General features: G+C 42.6%; 1 protein-coding gene across 5 annotated transcripts in view; it reads right to left on the bottom strand.

The window, feature by feature from the left end:
- ZBTB38 (zinc finger and BTB domain containing 38) overlaps window positions 1-25,178 on the bottom strand; it is a 116,733-nt gene that overhangs the window by 39,294 nt on the left and 52,261 nt on the right. For 3 of the 5 annotated variants that reach the window (XR_006784897.1, XM_045832137.1, XM_045832138.1), the window contains 2 exons: window positions 18,444-18,509; window positions 3,796-3,900 (listed from right to left, as the gene is read on the bottom strand). The gene's annotated coding sequence lies outside the window, so the exon portion shown is untranslated. Of the gene's footprint in view, window positions 1-3,795; window positions 3,901-4,696; window positions 5,369-17,510; window positions 17,609-18,443; window positions 18,510-25,178 lie in introns of those variants that run through there. The other 2 variants (XM_045832140.1, XM_045832139.1) reach the window with 2 other exon arrangements.

The raw sequence follows: 25,178 nt of genomic DNA, 5'->3' as shown, positions 1-25,178 counted from the left end.
ACTATCGTCCACAAACATTAATGATACAAATATGAAACTGTTGAGCACAGACATGTCTCTTATAGAAACTGGCCTTGAAATCAGCATATCAAGCCACAAATTTATCTCTTCCTAGCAGTTGACGTGTGTTGGTCTTCATCACAACAGGGACAGTTCAAAATGAAGAGTCCCAGGGGCCCCACCTTAAATCTGCTGGATTAGAATCCTGCGCCAGGTTGATTCTTATCCTTGTTAAACTGCAAGTCACTTGAACTATCACAGGATAGATTAGCTATAGCGGGATTTAGGCTCTTTCTATGATAAAACGAACACATTAAAATGAGTCATAAAGGTAAGGCTTTGTGTATAGTTGCACATCACGTAGAAATTTACATACCCGCACATGACTGTCGGGGAAGGGAATCAACATTTGTTAATTGCCTACTATGGTATGGACCCTGAACAAATTATATATTACTCAATCTTCAAAATGATCCTATTTGAGTTACGGATGGAAAAAGTTAGGCTTAGACTGAGAGTGACTTTACTGAAGTCACAAGCCTGGAAAAGGGCCCAGCGCGGTTGTGAAACTAGATTTATCTGACCCCAGTCTTCTCATTCCATTGTACAAAGCTCATGTGCCTATGAAAACACACACGTGCGTCATGAGACAGCCGTACGGTAGAAAGGCAGATGAATTAAATTGCTTGTAGAAACCTTTTGCATCAACGGAAATGTAGTTTTTAAAGAACTTAGTGTTGGCGAATGCCGAAAACAGCATGAAGGGGATGAGTACTAACAAAACTACATTTAACAGCCTGAATTTTAGTCATCAGAAGTGTGTTTTGAGGCTAAGGTCAGATTTAACAGTGATTCTTGATTTGCACAAGCTACACATTTTTGCAAATGAAACGTCTTAACATTCATTCTACAAGTCCTATTACCTTACAAAGGAAAGCACCACCAACCACACATGTGATCGATCCACCATTGGTCAATCCAATGCCCATCCTGGGCCTCCCCCCAACCCCTTCAGCATATGACACTCCAGTTTCCCTCCATAGGGGAACCCCCTTCTGCTGGCTCCTGGAGTCCTGTTCTCTTGTGGTTCCTTCCTTGCTCTTTTGCCAAAATTCTTTCTAGATCCTCCCTAGGTCCTTCTTTCTTTTCTCATAAGGCCCCATGCCGCCCTATACTCTCTTTGAGGAAAATCTCTTCTCCCCTCTCTTGACTTATTTATATCCCAATGACTTCAAAAGCAGCCCCGCTGTCCTCAGGAGCACAAGGCCCCTGTCTGTCTGGGGGATATCATCCTTCAACACTCCAGACTCAGCGCCTCTAGCAGGCAGCCCCTCACCTCCTCCCGGCGTCTTTCCTGGGCGCCACTGCTCTGGAAATCTGCGTCGGCGTTAGCTGTTCCTTTTCTACTGAGATGTCAGATTTTGTTGGTTCTTCCCTTTGCATCTGTTCTGTTTGCATTTCACTGTTATCACCCATTTCAGTCCTCCCTGCCACCATTTTCCTTGGTGGCCTGGAGAAGCCTCCTAACTGGTCTCCCTGTCTCTAGTTTCTGCTCTGCCTTTCCCCCCATCTCCCCATGAGCATACTCCTAATCTGCAGCCAAGATACCCCACGTCCAAATACCTTCAGTGTCTCCTACTGGGTCATACATTCGCCTTTCCCAGCTTGACATTCAAGACCAGTATTATTCAGCAAAAAAATGTTCTCCAGTACTAACTCAACTGGGCTCACTACCTGTTTCTGAATATGCTCCATGCTTTCCTGTTCTGCTACTTCTTGCATCTCAAATGCCTTCTCCTCAACTCTTTGATGGAAACTCCACACCCTTCAGGGCCTGCCTTAAATGCTTTTCCCCCCAAAAGGAGTCCATCTGCTCCTAGAGGAAAAGGGAAACTCTTTTTCTTCAAATTACCAAAATATCTTTTTTTGGCATTTACCACAGCTATTTTTGCATATTTTATTTCCTCACCTACAAAACAGGGCCAGAGAGGGAAGAAACCAGATCTTTTCCTGCTGAATTCTCCGTTCTCTCGAGCACAGGGCCACACTCATAGTAGTTACTCAATAAATACTTGCTATATAACATTTATAGGACTCCTCTAAAAGTCTGCAAAGCCCATTTACATTCAACATCTCATCTGTTCTCTTTGGAGTTTAAGTTTATTATAAGTAGCATTCAAGACTCACAACCTGATTTCTGTTGCTAAATGCAATTATCAGCACTACCTCTAACTTTGTACCTTTAAATTAAAGTATCTCTTAAGTTACTTTACTTTGAATGCTCATAGTACTATGTGGCCTCCAAAGCTAAAAAAAAAGAGCATTTTGAGTCAAAGAAAGCCCACTCGCCAAACTGGTTTTTCCCTCTGCCTACAGGTTAAGTGTGCAAATAAAAGGCCTCTAAAAGCAGATGACAGTGATGACAAAAGCAAAACTTAAAAGAGAAGAAATTCCTTTCTGAAGATTTTAATATTAAAAAAAAATTTCCCATATATCCAGTTGGAATCCTATTTATGGGTCAATCTCCAACACCCCTGGAGCTGGTATTCTAGCATGTTAACAACGGATAATCTCTTACTGCTGCATGATGGCGATCCCTTGCTAAGAGACTGAGTATGACTAATATCATGATGGTAAAAATGTGGTGCTATGTTTGGGCTTGAATACCCAAGTGCCTTGTAAGAGCTTGATAAACATTTGTTGAATGAAGAAATAAACAGATGAATTCAGAGAAGGCCTCCCTATTGTGTGTAAATGGAAAGTAGGAGTTTTCACAGATGGATGGAAGACTATGTTAAATTGGGGAAAAAAGGGGTAAAGTGCACTGAGGGGCAAGAACTGTGATATGTCAACTCTTCCTGTGACAGATCCCACTGTGGCTGGGGAGAAGCGGGTGAAGGGGGCGGGGTGAGTGTCAGGCACTGCCCATCTGACTATGTCTCTTTGGAGTTTAGGTTGCAAGCTGCTCCAGAGTAAGCAGTTTTCCTTGCGCTTTCTGGTCCTAGCAATGTGCTTTGCATTTAGAAGAATGTACACCATAAATGTAATATGAGATGCCTGTGCCTTTTCACATTTCGATACTTTGTATCTATTCTTCCTTACCTTGTTGGGGTGTTGTGAGGAATAAATAAAAATACAACCCTTAATCCTATAACACACTGCCTTATACACACACACACACACACACACAAGCTAGAAAAATGGTCGTTGTTATCATCATCATCTGGGGCTTTGTACATGCCTCAAAGGTAGCATTTAGTGGACTGGCTTGTCAGTACTTGTATGCACAAATTCCAAGTGTCCTGGGGGTGGGCTCTTCATGCTTCTATCCTCAGTGCCTAGCCCTGCTGCCCTCACCCCACAGCAGGCCCCAAGGCTGGCTGCATGACTAAGCAATTGAGATACAGGTTGCAGGCCAGCCTCCATCCTAGCCCACTGGGTCACCCTGAAGAGTCATTTAAACTCTCTGGGCCTCAGTGATGTCTGTCGGTCTTTCTAGTCCAGAGAAGCTAGCGATCTATAAAGAGACTTATAGAAGCTCCCACACCAGTCACTAGCAACACTGAAATGGGAAACCAGTTGTGCTGGAGCCGTTCGCTTAGTTCACCCTTCATCACAGGGCCTCACATGCCATGTCTCCCTAATAACAGTTTGTTTAAATATCACTGTCACCTTGTCATCTCCACACCAGGTGGATCGCTGGCACAAATCACATGCCCCTTGGGAGTCCTTCAGTTCCTTAGAAAAACCATTTCCTCTTTCATGTAGACTAAGGAGACACGCAAATTCGGTTACCTCAGGTACGACGGACCAGCCTTAACAAAGTTAGTTTCTCGTGCTTTGGAAGAAATCACTTGGAAATCCTTGGTTCTGAGTCCTCCATCTCCTCCACATCAGGATCTAAAAAGAAAAAGAAAAGAAAAAGAAAAAAAAAAAAGCACAGTGTTTCACGACTAGCTGCCAGGATTTGATGTTTCAGCAACAGTATTTACAATTAGCATGTGTTTTGAACACCTACTATAAGTCAAGCGCTGAGCAAAGTCATTGCTGTGTGACTTCATATGGTCTTCGTAATACCCCTCAAAAACAGGGGACATTCCCCCACTTTACAGCTACACAAAAAAGAGACTCTGAGAGGTCACGGAATTTCTCAAGGTTACACAACTAGGTTCTGTTAGATCTGGGACCTAAACCCAGGTTCAATAGGTTCCAAAGCCTGAATTATTAACCTGTAAGTTAGGGTTTTATAAACTTTCTGACAGTGACCCATCGTGTTCAAGTATTATATAAGCAAACCCCCATTCTCTAAACATCAAAACAGTGTTTACTCTTACTGTGTACAATGCATTCTCATATTTTCTATTCTATTCGATTCTTTCCTATATTATATTATACATTCTATATCTTTTTAAAAAGTACCACTAAACTGATATCACAATCTTCTAATGGGTCCCTACTCCATTGGAAAAACACTACACGTACATATAGCACCTCACTAGAAGATTCTCTGAAACCACGCACTAAATTCTCCTATGCTTTTCAACCATGAGAACCTGACCGAGTAGTTGAGCTTCCTAATTAGGATAAAAGTCTTTAACCATTAAAATATGTATAAGGCACCATAACGCATATCATCTATAACGAATCCTTACAAACAATATTCAGTTAGGGCCAAAGAATGGAATTAGTCACTTACCTATAGCAGAGCAGGAGTTACAAAGTGGAGTCGCGGATGATCTAAAAACCTAAGGTGATTATTCTATACCCTGCAAAGAAGTTGCTAACAGCGGGCGCTTGTGTTGGACCAACTGAGCAGTCCTAACTATACTGCAGAAGTAGGAGGCTGGGATTGCAACCCCCTGGGGGCAGGGCCCTGCCTTTGCATTTTCCATTCAATTCCAGGGTCTTGGTGTTGAACCTGGGAAATCATCAGGTTTCCGTAGGGGCAGGACTGGGGTCCGAGTCGCAGTCCGGGGGTGGGGAGGTGCGACTGTCAGGGTAATGCCCAAGCCTGGTGGACTTGAGCCCAGAACGTCCCTTGGGTGCGTCTTTCTCCCCGGCCCCCAGCCCTCCAGCACAGCTGCGCAGTTGGGCTACTAACTGCGGCGCAACCTGCCCCGACTCCGCAGTTGGGCCCCCTCCCCCTCCGGCGTAGGCCCCGGAGCCTGGGCACCTGCGGCCGCTCGGTTTCTGCGGCAGCTCGGCTCTCCAGCACCGGCGGAGCTCACAGTCCTGCGCCAGGGCTTCCCAGCCAGGTTTCGATACTCCCCCCCTGGGGAGCCACGGGGGCAGGCTGGCCGCGCCTGGAGCCCCGCGCCCGCGGGCCCCGCCTCGCCTCGCCTCGCCTCGCCCACCCAGCCGCGCACACAGACCCTGCGACGGGCACTTACAGGGTTCAACTCCGGCGCCGCGAGCGCGTTTCCCCGGGGGTCCATGGCGCTTCCGGACCCGCCAGGCCCGCCGCTGCGCCGCACAGCACCGCCCAGAAAATGGACGCCGGCGGCTGGGCTCTGCCAGCCCGGCCCGCCCCCGGCGCGGGGCACTGGACGCGGCCCGTCCGGGAGGAGGTCTGCCCGACCCTCTGCCCCGCGGGCCGGTGCTCGGGAGGACTCGCGGCGCCGAGGACAAGGCCCGGGAGAGCAGCGGCGGGACCCGGGGACACCCACGACGGCCCCGCGAGGCCCCAGACCTCACCAAGGGGACAGCGGCCTCCGCCTCCACCTTCTCCGGGGAAAACATAATTTAAAACTGGCGGAAGGACAATTCGGTTAGGGGTCTACGGCCCCACCGCCTAGTCACTATCAGAACAAGGCCTGGGCTGGCCTAAGGGTTCCTGGGGCGCGGACCCAGATTCCACACAACCTCCAAGTCTTGTGCATTTGAGAGAGGCAGGTTCCGAAGAAAGTCAAGCGCAGTTTTAATCGAATTCTCAGGAATAGGGGTGTCACCTGCGCTTTCCCATGGCTGTCCTGAGGACCTAGATTGATTTTCTGCACATGGTATAAAAGATATTTCACGCAACAAACCCAGTTTTCCATAAATGAAGGCCACTGACTGCCTCCTAGGGTCTTTCTTCCAAGATCAGGGGCTGCTTATTGAAAAATATTTACTGAGGCCTGCCACAAACTCGCTGTGGAGCTAGCTAACAGCCTAGTGCCTTAATGTACCGATTTTGTTTGCTTGTTCTTAAAAACCCATCGATGTGTCCTGTGTTTTGGTAGTCTGCATCTTATTTTAATTTTTTCTTTAGAATAGATTCAGGTGACCACTTAGGATGGAAAGTCTGTTCTGTGCTGACTTCCGTCCTGTTTTCAGCTTCGAGTACCGTGTTTGCAATTCTGCCTCCCAATTCCTGACCATGTTTTAAGAAAATGATCATTTTGATGAATAAAGCAGATTTCAATATTAAATTCAAAACCAGTAGAACTTTTTTTATTTTAAATAATCAAGGGAAAATTATTACCCTTAAGTCAAATTAAAGGAACGTGAAATGTGAAAATAAAGGCAGGGTTTTGAAGGCTGGCAGTTAGGGCAACATGGACGCTAGCAGCTCCCGACTTCCTCGAAGCCAAGTACCCTTTGTTGTCTCTCCCTAGGCCACATGTTTAGAAAGATCTATTACACTGAATTGCATTTATTAACTAATGATTCATCCTCCCACTTAAAAAATGACCCTGCAGTGTTTTTGTATATGCAATTGCCAATCAGAGCTTTTACAAACCCATTGTTCATCGTGCGTTCCAACCTAAAGAAACTTGTGGTCTGATTGCAAGTTTATGGGTTTTCTTTGAGGCTTTTGGAAACTGAAAATCATTCCGACCTCCAACAAAATGGAGGCACCCGAATTAGGAACCTCGGGCATTGCTCTCTGTGTTTCCCTGAGACTGGAAGGTGGCAGTGGTCGAGCAAAGTAAGTTGGCCTATGGATTCTGTCTGCCTGGGTTTAAAGTTCGCTTTGTCACTTACAAGGTCATTCACTATGTAAGTTTAGACAAATTACTAAACTTCACTGAGTCTTGGCTTCCTCATCTGTAAAATGGGGCTAATTTTAGTATTACACTTACCTCACAGGGCTTTTTGATGATTAAATGGGATAATACACATGAAGCATCTTCAGTGATGCCCGGCACATAGTAAGTGCTCTGTAAGTGTGAGTGGTTGTTGCTGTTAGTGCTGGAAGTCAAATACTCAGAGCTCTAAGTTCCTACAGTCCAGGCGGTAAGAATCATAGCTTCTGTGTGTAAAGCAACCTTTATACCCTCGAAATTTTCCATGGGTAAGCTGCCAGGGTCACATGGTGAGTGACATAAAGGGATTTAAACTCAGGTCTGACTCCACAGTCCACTTTCTGTGCTGCTGACATGTTCCAAGGTGGTACCTTGATCAGAAGCTGTCAACAGCTTGTTAAGGGCAAAATCTGCTCTGGCTTTCCTAAGAGGCTTAGCAAATGAATGGCTCCTTACATCCACTTGGGAATTCACAAACAGTGGTATTTCTTTCTCATTAGAGCTAAATGCTTCTCCAGAAGCGAGTAGATTTCCCCAAATTGTTATTAATAACTAAAATATCATGGCAACAGTTTTAAACACGACAGCCTAAAACTTACATAATCAGCCTGTCCTTCAAAATTTTCCACCCTTCCTCATAACCAGGCACAGATTCTCTCTCTTAATCATTCTTCTGACTATGGGGAACTATCTGGAAATTTCCAGAAACGCCCCAAATTGTCATAATTTTATTCTTTTCTGGAAAGGTTTATTCTTTTCAAAACTAAATGTGATTTCTTTTTCTAAAGCTTTATAATACTTTTTATTTTAATATGTTTGCTAATCACAAAAAAACAACAAAAAACCTATGACTTCCAAGATTCTCTCCTTGCTCCTTAAATTTCTAACAATTCTTGAACATCTCCACAGCATGGCTCCTGATCCTTTTCCGGTGGCCTTTTTAGGAGATTTTCCTTGTTTTCTAGCTCATTTAAAAAAAAAATCCCCACGATTTCTGTTACGCTACACTGCCTGCTTAGGACTATTGGCCGATTTATTTCCCCCCTTCTCTTTCTTTTTTAAGGTTCAATATTATCATAACATATAAACAGATGGAAGTGCTGTCTCTACCAAACCCATCTGCGTCCTTTGTTTCCCACTGTGGGACAGGAATCCATAGCTTGCTCTACCCCCCACACTTGCAGCACTCGTGAACTCAATTTATCGTGCTGATTTTCCTCTCTTTCCCTCATCCTGGACACTCACCAGATTCCATCACTTGGCCTTCCCTGACGTAGTTGCTTATCTTTCTCCCTTCAAGCATTTTAAGAAAATGCTTGTCCAAATCATTTTCTCTAATCTCTACTGCATTCCTGAAAGGCCTCTTGTGATGCTGTGTTGAGAAGTCTACCAAAGCCCAGGAAGAGGCTGTGTTTAGAATAGGGGTATCGACTTCCAATGCCCACAGGAGCCGGGCAGGAAGTGATGTGAACTGGAGCCAACAGGATAATCAGTGTTCCACCTCTGTGGGGAGTGGCGGTGGTCAGCACCCAGCCCTAGACCAGTTGTCGCCAGGTGGAAATGCCAGATCTGCTGAATTTTCCAATGAAGCCCAAATCAGAAATTTTATATAAAATATGAAATGTTGACTACTTAAAAGAGAAAGAAAGAAAGAAAGCTGAATCTGATTGAATGTCTAGTTGTAACTACAATTTACACAGAGAAACATGTAAAATAGCACCAAGGAAGGCAACTGTCAAATTTCAGATTGTGGGAAACTGCGGTCAAACAAACTGTTTCTTCAACAATTTTTTATAGCAATAGCAAGGATAAAAAAAGAGAGGGAGGGAAATCTAAAGATAAATTTAAGAAAATATTAATTGCACTATGTGGATCTTATTTCTAATTGTGCTTTGAACCATTTTTTTTAATGACCTAATTGACCCTGGCTGGTGTGGCTCAGTGGACCAAGTACTGGCCTGCAAATTGAAGGGTCGCTGGTTAGAGTCCCAGCCAGGGCACGTGCGTGTCTGGGTTGCGGGCCAGGTTCCCAGTTAGGGGCATGTGAGAGGCAAACAATCAATGTATCTCTCACACATCGATGTTTCTCTCCCTGTTTTTCTCCCTTCCTCACTCTCTAAAGATAAATAAAAAAAATTAAATAAAAAAAAATGACTTAACTGAGCCCTGGCTGGTGTAGCTCAGTGAATTGAGTGCAGGCTGTGAACCAAAGTGTTGCAGGTTCGATTCCCAGCTAGGGTACATTCCTGGGTTGCAGGCCATAACCCCCAGCAACCGCACATTGATATTTCTCTCTCTCTCTATCTCCCTCCCTTCCCTCTCTGGAAATAAATAAATAAAATCTTTAAAAAAATAATGACTTAACTGGGCAAATTGGAATGCTGACTGTGATATTTGATGTTATTAACAATTGTTTTTGTTGGTGTGATAATGACAATGTGGTTATTTTTGTTTCTTAGTAATTCACATTTTTAAAACTTTTTATTTAGAAATATTTCAAAGTTATAGAAAAGTTGCAAAAATAGTACCAAAAAAACCCCTATATGCACTCTACCCATATCTACCTATTGTTCTTCCTGGACCCCTTGTGAGTGGCAGGTGTCGTTCTCTCTATCCCTGGAGCACAGGCGGCAAACACGAGGCCCGTGGCCGAATCCCGCCCTCCACCTGGTTTCATCCCGCCTGGCACCTTGTTTCTACCCGTCGGCAGCACCGAGCTCTCGCTTAACTGTTCAGGAGTAGCTACATTTACACAGTCCTAAAATTACAGTCGGCCCTTTGAAGGCAACCTCGAAGCTGATGTGGCCCCCGATGAAAATGAGTTTGACACCCCTGCCCTAGATACCTTGGCATTTATTTCCAAGGAAAAAGGGCTTTCGCTTGGTATCATTATCTTTCAAAGAATGAGACCAAAATATTTAGAGATAAAATTATATCATCTGGGATTTGCTTTAAAACAATACTGGAGAGGATTAAGGAAACCAGACTGGCCGGCAGGTGAGAATTGTCGAAGCCGTGTCTCGGCTGCGGGGCTCATTACGCTAGTCTTTCCATCTATGTAATGTTTTCACAATAAAGTTTTAAAAGGTTATGTTAATGAAAGACTTTAAAATGACATAACATGCTTATGCTATAATATTAAGTGACTAAAAAGAAAATACAAAATTGTCTACAAAATATTATCTGAACTATTTAAAAAATCATAAGGCATAAAGACGGAAAGAATACGTGCCAAAATGTTAGCATTCCAAATTACTTCACATAGTTATATTTTACTTACATACGTAGATGAGAAAAGTTAATACAATTAAAAATGTTATTGATAGGCAACAAAAACATTGGTAACTGATTCAAGTAAAACCATTGTTAAAAGTCAGACAAAATACATGTGTGGACTGGCCTGGCCTGTGGGCCCCCAGTTTGCAGATTCTGACTTAGAAGGTGTGCCCACAACCTCCAGTCCATGGCCACATTTGGCCTGCCACGTGATTTTGTATAACCTACAAGCTGGGAGTGGTTCTTAACATTTTTAAATGCTTGGGAAAAAATCAGAAGGTGAATAACAATATTTAATGACATGAAAATTACATGAAACTCAAATTTCAGTGTCCATAAATAAAGTCTGACGGGGACCCAGCCGCAGTCACTCCTGTATCTATGGCAGTACATATATTATTATTATACTTAATATGATGTATTGTTATATTTTTAATTTCACCAATAAAAAGTTTGCGGAAATTTTTCTCTGCTGTTATGTAAATACCCACAACATATCTTCTATAAAATATTTACCTTTTCTAGAAAAAGTTTCCAAATGCCTAAGCTTAGAACTGGACTTTCTCTTAACCTAAAAGCACTGGCAGAAAGAGCTCTTGACTAGGGGACAAGCACGGCTACTTAACTATCCGAATGACCTGGAGAGTTGCGACTTCCCTGGACCACAGTTCTTCCAGGGACAGAATGAAGTGGGCCTAAGGTGCACACAGCCACTGAACTCTGTGATTCACGTTCCCATAAGGGCTAAGCAAAAAGTACAGGGGTGGTGACGACACTAAGTGCTGGGGTGCCAGTCAGGCCTGGGTCTCCTGGAGACCCAGAATTCAAACAATCAAAATATCCACTGGAACTGGCTTACCAGGCACTCAGACGAGGGGCTGGATAGGCCGGCGAAGAGCAAGGAATGATTGGCTTTGAGTGCTGTAAAAGCAGAATGGCATGCCTGCAGTAGGCAACAGGACTGTGGGGTGGCGGGCAGAGCTTCCACAGTCTGCAGCTTAACACAGGTATTTCAGTTCTATCTCCAGCCTGAGCTTTGTGGAAGACCAAAAGCAATAGGTCATAGGACGTGTTATAATGCTGCTCATTTAATTGAAAGGTTAATTCAGATCTAGTACATCAATAGGGGATGGGGCCCTCTGGCATCCTCAACATGTAGAATGGGGGCCTTGGGATGGAGACTTGGTAAGACTCTGGGATAAATCACCTTGAACGATGTCAGTCTGTAGGTTGTTCAGAAAGCCCACGTGGGGCAGTTAAGCAGCGAGGCCAACACTATGACTGAAGCCAGACCGGACAGCAGCGTGCCCAGTCCCTGAGCAGCGGGCCTGCAACCGGCCTCGCAGGGGGGTTCTCCCCAAGTCTTCGCTTTCCAGCTGAAACGCCTCCCTGTTCTTTCTCCCTTGGACCCTGCAGCCCCAGCTTCAGGGCGCAGCACGGCAGCATCTCCTTTTGTTCGCCCACATGCCTGCCTCCTGACTGCTCCCTTTGTTCCCTCTTTCTTATTTTTGGCACCCCCTCTGCCCTCTCAGTCTGCAGTCACCCCCCCCCCCCCACCGTCTCCTGACTGTGCCTCTCAGATGACCGACCACCCGTTCTATTCCACATCGTCTCCCCATGTCCTGCAATTTCTAGAGGATCTTTCCAGGATATGGCCCCTTTCTTTTGCTACTAAAGGTTCTCCTCTTCCCTTCCACAGCTCAAGAAACAAGAGGAAGGGGAAAAAATGACAAGGGCACTGCCCTTCTGGGATTTAACCACATTCTCAGCTGGTGGCTTTTGTTTTCTCCTCTCACTGGCTTGTAAGGCCCTGGGGGCACGCACTCCATGTCGCGCTCAGCTCAGCGCAGGGGGAAGATGGGCAGGACTGTTAGGCCTTAATTAGAGCAAGGCCTCAGACAGTGTAGAAGATTTTAGCAGCAAACGAAAAGGAATTTCAAAATATCCATTTGGCAGCAAATGGGCAGGGGTCGGTGTGGGCGGGGTAAGGAAGAGAGAGGTTTATTTTATTATGTAAAGAAAATCATGAAAGCTCTCACTTTTTTCATGAACATAGAAAGAATATTTACACTGACATTTTTAAAACAAAACAAAATGAGGAAACAAAACCCCCTGCGGGCCAAATACCGTGAGGGTAGACACAAGTGCTAGTCTTGAACCCTGAGCAGGAATAGCTGCAGAAGCAAGGAAGATATTAAGGGAAAAGATGGAGGATGAGTTACGAGATCAAAAGAGCAATTTTTGTGGTCATGGAGACATTCAGACCATGGAGAGCCATGCTGGGATCACCTAACAAAAACAAGTGCTTTGGCAACTGGTCTTTGATTTACCTGCTGCCCGCAAAGCCTGCAGCAGAATAGCCAGCAGGGAGACCACTGATTGTCAGCCAGGGAGAGGAAAGAAAAGAAAGGAAGGAAAGAAGGAAGGAAGGAAGGAGAGAGAGAAAGAAAGAAAAAGAAAGAAAGAAAGAAAGAAAGAAAGAAAGAAAGAAAGAAAGAAAGAAAGAAAGAAAGAAAGAAAGAAAGAAAGAAAGAAAGAGAAAGAAAGAGAAGAAAGAACAGAAGCATCTTGCCTGCATCACAAATTCAAATTTTTGCATTCAGGGGCTTCTCAACTTAACATCTGCTCCTGAATGAGAAAGAGTGGCAGCCATTATCCAGGTCACCTGGCAATGCAAGCAGACCAGCTTGGAGCAGGGCAGCCAGAGACATACGGTGGCTTATTAGGAGCCAAGACATCTTCAGAAGGTAATGAGGACGACACACAGTGTCCCAGGAAAGAGACATCCTTGCTGTTGGCTGAGATGCTCCAAACTGAAGTCTAGCCTTCAGGGAACAGTATAAAAGGCCGCTAAGAGAACAGCACACCATTCTTTCTTTCTGGAACAAAGAGGACACACAATTGTGCGTGTCTGTACAATGTTCTAGACTTGTGTAGGAACCTGGACCAGAGTTTCATAGGGAGTCTCATGTCATGTTCCATTCAGCCTGGGTTACAGCGGGGTTTGTCACACAGTAGATGCCCAACAAATGCTGGCAGAAGTGAAATGAATTGTTGATGGCCCCTCTCCTACTAATGGGTAATACTCTTCTACAAAGGACTAGAACAGTCTTAATGCAGTGGAACATTGCATGGCTAGTCAAAACCAAAGTATAAAGAGCCAGCCAGGCCACCTCTAACTTGTGATAAGCAAAGTCCACTAAATTATGAATCAATTTGAGAAGATGCTTCTGAAACATTCAGAGGGCCATATAGTTTCTAACTTGTATGTATAGCAAAACTATCCCTTTTTTCTTGGACCTTCATCAGCCAACAGACTAACCTATAAGGCATGAAAGAGTTCTGGTTCTTAAGGAGAATTTTCTCAGTATTATTCGTTCCAATAGATACATACCACTCCAAGTAGTCAGGTCTTTAGAAATCCACTAGCCATCAAAGAGGCCTGCAGAGCTGAAGGGTGGGGGGCACTGGGGGACAATGACAATTTATGAGCAAGATGGAACAGACCTTCCCACATTTTGCCTTTGAAAAAAAATGAAAGGAAATGGCTAGCTCAGTGTTTGGCCCTGAGTTTAAACTCTGGAATTCTTATGAAAAATAAAGCAAAAAGCTTCCCAGAATTTATTTTTCATTTTTGCTCTGAGAGGCTCTTCTTTGTGGATTTCTTGGGTTAGCACTGAACCTGCACCAAAACTTCATTGCCACCTGGGAGTGCAATGTCCAGAGTTCCACTCTGCCTTCTTAGGTTGTTTCCCAGTGGGGCCAGGTCAAAAGCAAAGACTCCAGTGGCACCAAGTCCTTGGAATTGGAAGGCAGACGTGGGGGCCTGACCCATCTTCTCACTCCAGGGGCAGCTTACCTAATAAGGCTCAATCCACAGTCATCACACGAGGCTCTGATGGCATGGCAGTCACAGTGAGAAAGCAAAGTGTGTGGTTTGAGCATGAGCATCTGGCAGGTCATGCTGAGTGCCCCTGGCTGGAACTGTCTTACTGTGTAGGTCTCCACTCAAATGTTACCTCTTTAGGAAGGCTTTCCCTGGCTATCCATTCTAAAGTGTCTTTCTTCCTCCCAGTACATCGTCTTGCTTTTTAAAATTTTATTTTATTTTTTGTCCTTGTGCTTGTCTTCTTTAATCACCTGTTTATGTATTTATTCCCCACACACCCCACCACTACCACTACGTACCACACTAGAGGCAGGTCCATGAGAAGCACACCCTGGTCTCTCCTGTTCATGACTGTATTTCCAACCTCTGACATATGCCTGGCATATAATAGGTGCTCAATAAATGTGTCAACCAGGAACTCAAAGGCTTAGCATGATTTAGCACTAAAGGGAAAGGTTCTAGGTCTTTTTCCAGAATCTTCTTTCTATGTCAACCAGCTCTAGAACATGGCCTGGCTACCAGTCTATCTACGAGAGCCATGGTAATGGTTGGGGTAGATTAACATCACTCTAGTAGGAAGAGATGAGATCCATTTGAATTAAAAGATATTGACACAATACATATCAACCTGAATTAATATAGTTTGGATGACTGAATGTAATATTTACCATTTACCTAACTAAATAGATCATTACTCCAGACAAGTTGAAAAAAAAAGCCCAAGTTAAGGCCTCGAAAAACATTTTCTATTTTCCAACGAAGAAAAGAGTTGAAAATATTATACTATAAATCATTCAGGCAGAAAAAAAACAGATTTGCCCGTTTCGTTTTAGTGAGAATAAACCAGTTGTTTGCACATTCTTCCTGTCGCACTTGCTCTGGCCTGCCCAGCATCAACACCTTAGCTAAAAAGTGTAATGGGTTAAGCGTAGCCTTCTGAACAATGAGAAGGGCTAAGTGCCATCCTTTACAATTGGCAGGAAGTGTTTTGGCTAATCTAGGAAATCCAATAATAATTGTAAATGGGTAAGTTTGGAAAAGCACTGTGCCTTGTAAACATTTCTGTGAAATATGGAGGCAAGGCATTAAGGCGAAACACACCAAGTAATAAATAATAATTAGTCTTCCATTCACTGGTCTATTTATTAGAATGACAATAGTACAATGTACTTCCCAACATTCTTATTTGGCTTTCAAGCTTCTTGAATTGTGTTTAAAAATTTTTTAGGCAAGACCAAGAGCAACATAAACGAACAACGCCACAAAAAAAAATTATTAGGGGTGAAAATCTCCAAGATGACACAACCATGCTTGAGTTAAAAACAAAAGGATCAACATTTTATAACGAAGAGATACACTGTTGAATCCATCAGGAATTCATTTTTTGGTAAAACAATTCCATTGCATCCATCTAATCTCGTGATTAAGAATCCAATGGGCTCAAAATGATTATTTGGTAACAGCCTATCAAAATAGAAGGCATTTGTAGTTGTATCTTTTCGGATAGCAAGAGTATATTAATTACAAATGCCTGGCTCATTATTTGCTCAAGAGCGAATAACAATCAGCTTGATCCTATTGCAATTGTTAATGCTACTGGTACTAAAATAAAATAAATAGGCAACACTGAATTAGGTTTCTGACATTTCCCTTCAGTTTATGATCCTCTGATTGATGCTATATTCAAAATGTACTTAGTCATTTAAGTCACAGGCAGGAAGGAAAATGGCTCCCGAACAGTCAAAAAAAAAAAAAAAAAGGTGTTACAGGAAGGATATTTCATGGCAGCCCAAAGAACGAAATCACTATGAGATGAATCATGATCTAATATAATTGAGGCAGAGAAAGACCCCAAGCAAAATATTTAGGTTGGCCTTAAAACAACACAACAAAAACAGCAACAACAAACGTTTAGCCCGTAAGAGGTTTGATTTTACAGACAGTGCTTTGGAATATGACAAGCTGCTGGAATACAGCAACTATTTACACAAATGGTACTGAATGTCAAGGTTCATCACCTCGGAACAAGCCTCAGGGAGGCTTTGGGTTTGACAGCATCTTCCCCCTAACACACCTACAAGGACATTTCCACAGAGGCTCAGTGTGCACTTATCATTGGGGTGGGCTTGGCTTTGGTCTTTCTCCACCCAGAGCTCTGAGGTTACCAATGGAGGGATCAAGAAAAACAAGAGCACAAGCAGTTTCTGATTCTCAGAATTTTTGAGATGCCTTTTGTTTCAGTGGCGCTGGTGAACTCGTGATAATGAAACTACACCTTTGTACACAAACCTTGACCAGCATTCTGGAGCACGTTACAAAGAAAACCTTAATTTTGAAAGTATCGAGCACAAAGGAGGGAAAAACAAAGCTCTCACTGTGCAAAGCTTTCTCTCTATATATGTAGAAATATGACTTAGGTTTTAAGGCTTAAAGACCGCATTTTAAAAATGTCTGAAACCAGTGCAGACTCTATATGACAGGAAAACACTGTAAATTTTTCATTAAACATTTGTTTGTTTTTTTTTAAAGACAATCTTTTGCATATCTGTTATTGCATTTTTAAATAAGATTTGGTTACCAAGGAAACAGGTTCTGGCCCAGTGTTAATTTGAAACTAAAATATATTTGAGAGGTTAACCTGAAAGGAAAGAGCCTATGAAATTATTTTGCATAGTGCCAGAATTCGGTACTTGCAGAACCACAGCTGTATGGTCTGCAGTGAACCATCCCAGGGACTGTGTTTCATTCAGTGAAGCTATTTTTCTTACAACAGGGCCATCTACGCATATTATTTCCCCCTTTAAAAATTGTAACTCTTCCTGCCCTCCATATAATAGATATATAAACAGTACATTTGTTCCTGTATATTATTTAAGATTAATTTTTTAGACATACAAGTTTTTATTTTTCATCTTTCATGTAACACGTTTAAAGACCGCTTCTTAAAATTTAAATATTTTAAATGTTTCATATTAAGCTTGTTTGTGCTCTTTGAAATTATCTCCAGAAACCCATTTATTTTTAGTTTTAAGCTAAAATGAAGCTGAATCAACAGACTTTTCAAAAAAAATTCTTTTGTTGTCTAATGGCGCCACACCCATCATATATGAGTTTTTTAAAAAAGGAATCATCTCACTTTTATTTGCAGAATCATTTTCTATTTTTAAAAGCTATATATTTCTGTAGTATTTAAATAGGAAAGGCTGTCCAATTTTATAACACCCCCCCCAAAATTACAACTGTCTTATTTTATTTTTGTTTTAAAAGTCATATTTTAATCCATCTAATATCCTTGCTCCATGGTTCAAATTCTATAAAACATGCAAATTTCAACCTACCTGTATGTATCACTTAGTGCAATGCTAGCATGACAAGACACTCGGCCATTTTTATGTGAAGCGATGGAGACCGATTTCTCCGTCTTCTTGCTCACAAGTTTTAGATGCAATTGTCACACACACACAAGATCATACGCAGAACAGCTTGGATGTACTGTGATCACGAGAACTGAATTTATCAACAGGAAAACAGGATTGAAAAAAGGAAGTTTCTCATCCAGGGTTTGTCTGAGGCTGCAACCAAGGAGGTGGTGTGTTGAATTTTTTTTCCCTTCCTCCTGAGAGTTCAAAGCCCGGAGCTGACCACTGTAAAGGCCACTGTCACATTTGCTGAAAATCAAACCACTGATACCAGCATCGAAAATACAAATTTGAGAACCAAGTTGTTTGCACACCGTGGGGTGCATATGAGTTAAAAATAGATCTCACCTTGCCTCCTACCTGCATAATAAACATGTAAGTTTCAAGTGTTTAATTTGATATTCACATTAATTAACAATACAACATACATTATTTAAAAGACAGCAAATGCAAGAAGAAAGGGGAGACACCATCTGGTAGCAGAGTTTTGTTGTTGTTTTGTTTTTAGGGGTTTTTTTTTTTGCTTTGTTAAAAAAAAGGTAAAATCCTATTTTGAATGTGATGAAAAGCAAACATCCAAAAGCAAATGAATCGGAAGTGAAAGGTGATGTTGAAATATCTAAGGCTGTAATGAGGCAAAAATAAGTCTTCACTACCAGATGATAGGGCATACAGAGCATTTACATACTCACATCTGAAATACTAGGCAACGTGTAATGAATTCTACACACAGCATGCACACACAGCACAAGCACAGCTAATCCTGCCTGCCATCTTAGGCTCGCAGGAGCACGATACGCACTGCATGCAGCACACGAGCGCTGAGGAAGGAGGAAGCAAGGGACAGCTCACCTTAAATGCAGTATCTGATTAATGTTGGAAGTGACATTGCATATCAGCCTCAGAGTCCTGGTTCAACTGGGTAGGAGGGAACAAAGAAAAATGTCATCAACTGGTGATGCAAGATGAGCCCAATCACTAAACACTGTTTAGCCAACTCCAAATTCTGCAAGCAGACAGTAGAAGGCATTTCATACACTTAAGCAGAGCTGCTGCACAATGACTGTGTCCTTCTGCTTCTGAGAATCAGACAGTCCTTTTGCTAAGGAAGAAAATCAGCTGGGAAGAACACTGTCATGTCTTCTTCTTGAAGAAAGCTTTCAATACAGTATGTATCTGGTTTGGGATGCATTTTATAGACTGTTAATTTCATAGAATTGCTGATAACAACAACAAAAAAAATAAAACTGTTAAGGTATGGCAAAGTAAAAAAAATATTATAAAAGGGGTAGCATTTCTAGATTATTTTTTAAAATCCTAAATGCTGCCGGCAGACTTGTAGAAGAATGCATGATCAGCTGTCTGTATCGGAGGCGCTATAACCTCTAACCACAAGCGTGTAAATGTATCCTGCTAAATGTATCTGCAGTACAGAGCGGCAGATACATCCTCAGCTGGAATGGTATTCAAATGTGAATAAATTTGCTTAAACTTAGAAGCAGAATACAATCAGGACAGAAAAATAAATGGATACTGAGTTCCTTTGGATGTATAGCTAGCTGACCAGCACGAACGATAAAAGCTCTCCTTAGGATACTGACCTAAATAATGTTGACTTACAGCAGCTTACTGTACTTGCTCAGAACATAGGACGTGCAAAATGATTTCTCTCCTCCCTCCCCCTCCAAAGGATAAATTGTAAAGTAACAAGCCATTAACAGAAATCCAAAAGGCAATATTTATAGAGAGGGAGCGTACGTACTGTAAGAGAAGAAATGGTGCTGTGCTGAGATGCAATGTTTCTTTGTTTTACTTTGAGGCTTATCTTAGCTACGCTTGCACGATGACATTGACATCATGGAGGTCAGGGCTGACACTGGGGTGCTATCCGTTTTATGAGTGAAATGTTTTCTGAAAATTAAATCTCATCTACTCAAACACCAAATTTCGTGTCCTCTTCAATAACACCTCTCTACCCCCGCAGCTCAAGATTGATGGGATCTAGTTTGGCTGATGTAATAAATTGCAATCACCTTCTGTAGAGATTCCAACACATAATTGTAGGAATTAATTTTTTAAAACAAAAAACCTTTCAGAATTCTTATGCATCCCCTTTCAATCCTTTCTATCAACGCACGCATGCACACACATGCACACACACACACAAACTGAAGCTCAGATTGCAATGAAATGTTTAACATGTGAAACAAAAAAAAAATGTGGAAAGAGCTGCTTATTCAGGCTTTTAAAGAAATGCCTAATAAGCAAACACTGTTTTGCTACAAAACCAGTGTCACCATATCCCCAAAGAGAGAAAAACAGCATAGCTTGCTAGAAAAATTTCCTCCAGATCCTGCCGGCAGGTAAAAAACAGAAAAGCATTCCATTTACCATGCTGTATAAAACAAGAAGTCTTTTATTTTTAAGGAAATGGAACAGATTCTTTTCCACTCCTTCTTTAGCTACAAAGAAACCATACCCACCCCCACCCTTAGATTCTGGACATAAGCCAAGATTTTTATAAAATGCTATGAGACTGATTTTGAATACATAATATTTACATTTTTCTTCTTCATATCTCTCCAAAAGTCTTTCTTTGCCTATTGTATCACTGGATATGCTAATGGTAGTTAATTTTAACACATGCAAAAATAAATGAATATTTTCTGGGGTTGCTAGTTTTCTAGCGCCTCTATTTTCTATAAGGACTGGCTAAAAATAATCGTGATAGCAAAACATTCAAGTTTCTCAGAATTTTTTTAAAGGAGAAAATGTATTTGAACATCCTGACTTAGGTACTAGGTTTCACAACCAGATCTTTTGTTTCTAGCTCTCATTCTATCTCCTTCCCTCTCCTTCCCCAGTGATTTTTAGCTCAACGTGTGGAAAACACCCAGCCCAGCTCTCTCCCATACATTTTAAAGTATCCGAGTTGGGTTGTCCAGATGGCCGGTCATACCTGAACCACATCGAGTCCTCTTCCCTTTGGAGCACGTTTCCCTCTTTATTCCAGAAATAAGCGTGGCTCTAACGGAAACAGTAGCTCCTGGTCTAACATCAATGGGGGAGCCATCTTCCCCACCCCCACATCCTTGCTCTATGAGCTCTGGTTAGCATTGACAGCGATAGAAAATTAGAATGGAGTATCCGTAGGCTAATTCCTCCTTTACCATGGGGGTCGAGAAGTAGAGACTATCACTCTGAGTTACAAGGTACCAATGCAATATAACGTCATCTGTAAAGCAGAGTCCTGAGAGTGAGGTTGGAGGAGGTTGAAGCGACCACCTAGGCATTTAGTGCTACTAATGTCTGTTTAGATATTCCCCATTAATAACCTCAGAAAGCTAGGCAGTTGCATTGAAATACTCACAAATTATTATCCTGTAAGCTGGTCACAATATGGAATCAAGTCTAACCACACAGAACTAAGTCAATGACTCCTCTTTTTGGGATGATAAAGGACAGTGACAAGGACAGTAATCCATGTCAGGTTCCCAAGAGATGAGTGAATAGTGTTATGTCCCCTTTATAGGAGCAGGGTAGGGGATGTGGTCAGGTACCCTACTGGTACCTGTAAGACAGATACCTGGGCAAACGGTTTCCAAAACTCTTTGTAGGACTGTCTCTCCACCCTCCACCAAAATGGGCCTAAAAGTCACGTGCCAGTTATTTTGTGATGTTCCCCAATGCTCCATGAGCCTATGTGGCCACAAATTTGTTTAACACAAACCTGCTTGTGTTAAACAAATTTGAACTATAGTTGAAAGCTCTCAGGCAGATGAGCTTGTTTAGGCAGACGTTCTCTGACTAGTAAATCCTGTTTTGTACTTTTAAAAAACCATGCTCATGCCTGAACTATTTAAGCCTTGTCATGATTACAAGTGGCAAGGGTATGCACTCACTTCCGATTTTTAAAAATTCATGCTCCTCACCAACATCCTCAGGACATATGCACAAACATTACGATTGAAGACAAATCCCTTTTCCATGATGTAAATATTAACCTGTTTTTGCCACTTGGCCGAGTCAAGCACCAGGAACCCAAACTAATCTGGCGGCAGCAGGCTGAAGAGGGACAGAGCCTGCAGTAGGGGAGCGCCCTTCACTTTGGTTAAGGCTCTTACTTGCTCGCAGTCCATTGTTCTGCAGTCTGAGCTCATTTTATTTTCGGTCCTGTGGGTTAAAGTTAAATTGCATGACTTACGCAAATAACTTAAGTCAAGTATGAGCAAAGCTGGAGCCTCTGTGTTTAAAAAAGAAAAACGCAGTCAGGGCACTGAGTCCCAGAGGAATCCTTGGTTGATAAACATTTGGATCAGTTTGCACATTTCTTTACTCCATTCCCTGCATTAAAAATTACAGCTGGTTTCCGTTTACACCTAATGCAGATATTCAACATTTGTGGGTAAGTTTGTTATCAGGTTAGGCTGCTTTGATCTACATTTTTAAAATAAAGTGTGTATCAAATATAACATTTTTGTTTAAATTCTTAGAATTTAAGAAGTTTAAAAACTTGAATGAGGTTGGCTATTATATCTATTTATAGTATATTTAGTCCTGGAAACAACATGGCTGCGATCTATCAATGGCTGAAAATGCAATTGGGTGACATTTTAGCCCAAATGTTGTGGGAAGCCCAGTGCTCCTTTGACCATCTGCGGTTTGCCTCGAGATCTGAGCAGGTCTTCTGCTTTCTGTCTTGATCAGAGCTAAGTCTATAGTAGCTACTATTTATTGAGAACCTACTGTATACTCAATATTTTAGCTTTGTTATTTAATTGTAAATCAATAATCCTGCAAGGTGGATATTAGTTGTCATCCGCTTTAGGTGAGGAGCAAATTGAGATTATGAGTAAGTAGCAAAGTGAGGACTCAAACCTAAGTCTGACCAATTCCAAAGTCTGGGTCTTTCCAGCAATTCTAACAGGATAAAACCTCCTCCCTCCACATTCTGCCCTGACATGGGAATCTTTTTACTGTGCACACTCCTGGAAGAGGGGACCCACCTCCCTGGAGCCACAACTACCTCTGTTGACAAGAACCAGCCTCATTCCCCAGGCCCTGGGAATTTGGGGTACCTAGGATGCTGGACGAGCAGGTAGAAAAGACAGACTAAACCAGGAGGAATGAACTAGACCATGTTGAAAAGTTAAGGGTAGAAAGCAGTAACAAATAAGCAATAACAATTTTGATCAGAGGTTTGTCATAATTTGGAAATGTTTTATGAGGCAAAATAAGTGGAAGAGCTTACACTTCCATTTGAGCAAACTGCCTGTGAAGCCCAGTCTTTTCACGTTACAGATGGGGAGAGAGGCTGGGAGAGGCCTGGTCATTTGCCCAAGATCACACACTCAGTAAGTGAAATGACCCATTTGCTGTATTAAAAAGTACATCTCAAAAGAAAAGTACAGTACATCTCATTTCCTGTAATATATCTAATATGTTCATCATTTGTGAGTAACTTTATCAGGTTGTTAGATTGTTCTAATCTAAATGATCAATTAAAGGAAAATCAGTGTAACAATCAGGACTGGCCTGGTTTCCAGGGTGTTTTGGCCCTGAACAGATAACCTAAGTTGGTATTTTAAGTTCTTTTCCCAACATACTTTTGAAAATGGACTTTTAAAAAGCCTACTTTTGAGTAAGAGATTTTCCTCCACCAAGGCCAGTGTTTCAACTGTATTATTTTAATGATAGGTTAACACCTGTACATTTTGCCCCTGTTTCTAACTTCCCCTCTACCTCCAAAAGTCTGTGACTCTAAAAATCCCAGCCCCGCTTGCTTTCTAGGTCAGTTAGGCCAAGAGCTGGACTACAGGTCCCCTGCCGCCTGGATATATGGCCAGCTGACTATCTCACTCATTGGCAGTAATTTTATATGCCAACCAGATGGCTCTCAAAGGGGGCTTTCTAATCAACTCTATCGGTTCCATCCTGCCTGGAAATTTGAGAGGAGGGTTATCTTCCTCAATGCTCATGAGGCAGTAGAAGGAAGGGCTGGGCGAATGAATAGATATTCCTGAGAAGTCTGAATTCCAAGAAGCTCCTTCTGTTCTTAGACAGTAGCTTACTCCCATCCATGAGCATCTGTGTAAGATGTGGGAAGGGAATACCCGCCTGATGGCAAGGATCGGGCAGCGAGCCTTGGGGAACAAACTGAAGTTACCCTCCAGGAAAGAGCTGGAGGGGGAAGGGGAATGTGAACCTTGTGGTTTTCAACAGAGAAAAAGTGGTGACTTAGGGCTGCAAGGGAGTCAGTGGTGGATGCCATCCTGCCGCACCCCCTCCCCCAATTCAGCTCAGACTCTCCTGGGGGAATCTCCTCAACACGTCTCACCATCATTTTTGATGTCGCTGCCTCAGAGTTAGCAAGAGAATAGTTCCTGCTTTCATTTCTTAGTGCACTTGGAACATGGCACTAATAAAGACCTTGTGTGCACTTGGAGATGAAGAGCTTTCCTGCATCCCTAATCACATGTTCATTTGCGGTCATGATTGCTGGCCACTCCCCACAGGGAGAGCAAGTAGAACAACAGGGTCTTCTAGATCTTGAATTGGCAAAATACATATTCAGCAAGGAGTTTGTTTTGAGTTTCTTCTTTCTAAAGAGATTGGCAACTAGGTTGAAAAGGGAGGGTGGGCTGTAAATGAAGGTGAGAAGGAAGAATTCTTACAGATGGGCAAGATCCACCCCATGTGAGTGCATGACCTTCTCCTAGTATCCTTCGTCATGCTGGGCAACAAATATTCCCGGATTCTACTGGGAAACAAACTCACTTGCTTTCTTGTTTCACAGATAAATGAGCTGCAGCCCAGAAGGGCCATAACCACGTACCCCTTCCCACCAGAGCAGCTTAACAAAACTCAGTGAATTTTCACTTCTTTGGACTGAAGATAAAAACACAAGAAGTTTGTGTTGCATGGAATTACCTGTCTTGTCTATGGCCACACCACCCTGAACGTGCCCGATCTCGTCTGATCTTGGAAGCTAAGCAGGGTCGGGCCTGGTTAGTACTTGGATGGGAGGAATTACCTGTCTTTACTCATATCTCAGGGTTGCCTCTTGCAAGGTCTGTGTATCACCCAGGGTACCTAGAGTATTGCTTAGCACAACGAACAGGCTCATATGCGTGTGAACTGTTGACTGACCAACACCGAGTCTGGGGCTCCTTTCTCTGCTCCCACCACTGCCACTGGTATCTTTAGCTTTGAAGTCACTCCCTAGAATTGGACACCTCACTGCATGAGTTAAGGAATAGACCTGGGGACAGAAAATACCGATGGAAGTCTTCCAAACAAGCACTGACTGGTCCACCCGGAAGGGCCACATGTTGACTGGAAAGTGGACCGCAGGCTTTGTTTAAATCTGTCCCCTCTACAACACGGAAGGGGAGACAGAAATAAGAGTGACCCAACAGCAATACCATTGCCTCCAAAAAGTGCTCCGACATTTCCTCAGGCCCTCGGTGGCACAGCGTGTTTCACAGAATTATAGAGAATGTCATCTCAACTCTTTCTTTGAGGGAGAAGAAAGTCAGATTTGAAGAGACTGTTGTAGCTAAAGACTTCAGCAACCAGGATAAAGGC

The sequence above is a fragment of the Phyllostomus hastatus genome, unplaced genomic scaffold (assembly GCF_019186645.2).
Source record: "Phyllostomus hastatus isolate PE091 unplaced genomic scaffold, TTU_PhHast_1.1 phas_contig_16, whole genome shotgun sequence".
Classification (NCBI taxonomy): Eukaryota; Metazoa; Chordata; class Mammalia; order Chiroptera; family Phyllostomidae; genus Phyllostomus; species Phyllostomus hastatus.
This window is presented reverse-complemented; position numbering and strand designations above follow the sequence as displayed.